The 3,587-nt window shown below is 38.5% G+C and overlaps 1 pseudogene; it reads left to right on the forward strand.

Annotated features, from left to right (window-relative positions):
* Positions 1–681: 681 nt before the first annotated feature.
* On the forward strand, positions 682–3,099 carry LOC129738753 (COP9 signalosome complex subunit 7a-like; annotated as a pseudogene).
* The last annotated feature ends 488 nt before the right edge of the window (positions 3,100–3,587 follow it).

Consider the following 3,587-nt stretch of genomic DNA (forward strand, 5'->3'; position numbering starts at 1 on the left):
TTATTTTAATAAACAATTATTATTATTATTAGTATTATATTTATTGCGCTATTTGAGTGATATTTCAAATAAGCACATAATCTGTCAAAGTAAGAAACTTTTTGGTATAAATAAATACGAATGCAAAAAAAAGGAAATCCTACTACAGAGGCTAAATTGTTTTTTAATATTTTTTTTTCCTGGAAACATGTTTCGTTAGTTTAAATCACTGAAATTTTCAATAATTTGCTTCAAGTTTTTATTTTCTTTTAAGGTTGAGAAATTCAATGCTACACGGATGTTGGTCATGTTGGTGAACTTTATGTAGGATAATGTACTAGAACTGGAAATAATAATAATAATAATAAATAAAAAAAATATATATAGTTAAATTTAATACAATATTTGTCCGTTGGTAACCCTATGCACTTTTGGTCTGAAACCCATAGCAACGCGAACGCGCGTCCACTCGCGTTTTCCTCTGCCCACCCGAGTATTTTAAACGTGACGCGCGGGTATCACTCGCTATAAATAAAGCAACCTGTTCGCTTAAGACGTCATTCTGAAATCGGAGCCCGCATAATCAAATATCATACCCTGAATCGTGAATATTATTCTGTTCTGATTACATGAATAGTGACTATTCCAGTAATCGTTCTTAAATCTTTTAATTTTTAACAACTTTTTCATCTTTTATGTGTCTTCGCTTGGAATGATTGAAAAATATTTTTGAAAGATAAGAGCAATAATCCGTAAAAATAAACTCCGAATACATCCGAGTGTGACGTGTGTCTCCGCTGCCAACAAACCAAAAAACAAATGGCGTGTTTTGGTTGCTTGAAAGTGTTGGAAAGTGAAAGGCCAAGTGAAAATCGAGCGTAACAGGCCAGAAAATCAGCTGCTTATTTCTGTACGGAGAAAAATTCAATCTCCGGAACACCGGTAAAGGAATAAGCCAGAAGCATTCGCCGCGATGACGCCCGATTTGAATCTCGAGTTCGAGAACTCGCCGCACCAGCAGCAATATTCGGCCCAGAACCCCATCGAACAGTACGTGCTTCTTTCGAAAACGGCCCGAGGAGCAGCCTGTCTGGAGCTGATCAAACAGGTTCTGGAAGCGCCCGGAGTGTACGTTTTCGGGGAGCTGTTGGTTTTGCCACGGATCGCTGAGGTGAGATTTTCTCGACTTCCGGTTACTTTCAAGATAATTCAATGTTTGTTTTTCATCCATAGCTGGAGACCGGTCCAAATGCCAGTTATTACAATACTTTGAAACTTTTTGCCTACGGAACGTACCGAGAGTATCTAGCCAACGAAGGCCAGCTGATTCCGCTGACTCCGGTTATGCGCAAAAAGCTCCATCCATCGTTTATTTTACCATCGTTTCGTTGGCCATCAAAACTAAATGCATCCCGTATAAAGAACTGCTAGAGGAGTTTGACATTAAAAATGTTCGGGATCTCGAGGATCTGATTATTGAGGCCATCTACGGGGACATTATCCATGGCAAGCTGGACCAAAAGAACAAACAGTTGGAGGTTGATTATGCGATTGGGCGGGACATTCGCACCGGCAATATTGCAGAAATCGTGGGAACCCTACAGGAATGGTGCGGCTCTTGCGAGACGGTTCTGGCATGCCTGGAGAACCAAATCGACCGGGCAAATTCGGAAAAACAAAAACGCCTGAAACATAAAGATGCAATCGACACTGAGGTTAATTGATAAATTTCTTACCGAGTCTACCCAAACTACTAATTATTTGTACTTTTACAGATCGCCAACCTCAAAAAGCTGATCAAGGTCCAGGCCGGAAACGATTCGGACGAGGCGATGGCCATCGAGTCGGGCCGGGAGATGTCGGTCGGGAATCCGGATCCCCGCAAAAAGTCCACCAAATCGAAAAGCCTCAAAGTGAGCGGTAAGTCCTGGTTCAAAAATTTCTCATGAGCTAAATGATTGCCGCAGTGGGCGCACGCATTTTGAGTGTGTTTGGTGATGTCCCTTTCCCCCTTAATGATAACTACATACTACTACTGCTACCGGTTCCGGGTTTGGTCTCGGTTTTGTTTGGAAACGTTGAGGAGTGCAAACAAGGTTGACCATATTAATGAAACTCTAGAACTAACAATTAAAAAAAATAACTGAGGAGAAATAGACGAAACATTTCTCGATAAAACAAGCTAAGCGTTTAATTTGTTCTTAAATTTATTCTAAGTTTGTGTTGATTGGGTTGAATTTTTATTTTTGTGGTGTTTGGTGTCTGGGTAAAGTTTGGTGTAAAAACCATCAGAAAGAAATCACCTCCATTCCGAATTAACAAGTGGTTTTGTCAAGTCATGTATGCTCCGTTAAAAATCAGGTGGCAGTTCTTGTTTGTGAAATCTGCAACCAAATGTTTTTTTGTCTTTCATCTAAATCCCATAACAAAATTAATTCTTGGTTTTTGAGTTTTTTCAATTTAAATTACCCATTGAGAAATTTTCTGTATATAGATTAACCAGACTTCCTCAAATGAAATCTTGTGTGTCAAAACTTTTATTAGTTTTATTTTATTTCATTTCCTTCTCTTGTCTGGTTGTCTTCAAACTGCAGGTCGTAAGGTAATTAGTTGCAATTGATAATTTTTTTTTAAATTTTAAATGTTTTTTAAATGAATTTATAGACAGACCAGAATTGGACAAACATCTGGAAACGGAGCTCCCAATTACGCAGACGACGAAGAAGATAATCCAGCAACGTACACCATACAGGATGGCACACGGCGTAAATCCCTCGAGTGAAGACTTCCAACTGTTCTCCCAGCCTCTACCTAAACACCTTCATCAAGAAGTCTTCCATAATCGTCAGCTCAATCCAGTCCAAGTAAGATGCTAAGTCCAATGGCCATCTTCCCAGTAATCCTAATCAACCTGAAACGCCAGTCCGGTTCTGGAAGTAATCATTCTGCGGGGCACTAAGAATCCAGCGTTCGTTTCACATTATAGAAAATCTGTGGTCACGACTCTAAGCATTAAGCATTCCAAAACCTAACCGATGATAATGTTGATAATTTTTTTAGTTTGAACGATTTTTTTTTGTGAACCATGCAATCATTAATTAAAATAAAACAGTTGGATATAATAGTTGAATAAATAATATTATCTCTAAGAGATCATAAATGAAACCTTTTCTTTTTGTTATTTTTGATGGAAAAAAGATATTTTGAAGATAAGCTGTAGCGTCCGCAGTAATAAAAAAAAAGATTAGACGACGATTACATCTATCGTTTTGCTACATTTTCTAGAAAAATTTCTTCAGAAAAAAGCAAAAAAAATGAATGGTTACTCTACTTAACGACCCGTTCGCTGTATCGTAAAGTGCGTCCAAACGATTCCATTCCATGAAAAAAAGACAAGTTTAATCGTACTTTAATAATCCAAAACTATAAAGCTAATCTTTCGTGTGTCTTGGGAAGAAGATAATGGGAATCGTTCTTGTATAATACTGCTCCATGCGGGAGCTCTTATGAGCAACAAGTAGTGCTTGTGCTTGGTGGTCCGTATCAAAGGTTCGCATCAAAGATCCGCATCAAAGGTCCGCATCAAGGGTCCGCATCAAAGGTCCGCA

The sequence above is a fragment of the Uranotaenia lowii genome, chromosome 1 (genome assembly GCF_029784155.1).
Source record: "Uranotaenia lowii strain MFRU-FL chromosome 1, ASM2978415v1, whole genome shotgun sequence".
In the NCBI taxonomy this organism is placed as follows: Eukaryota; Metazoa; Arthropoda; class Insecta; order Diptera; family Culicidae; genus Uranotaenia; species Uranotaenia lowii.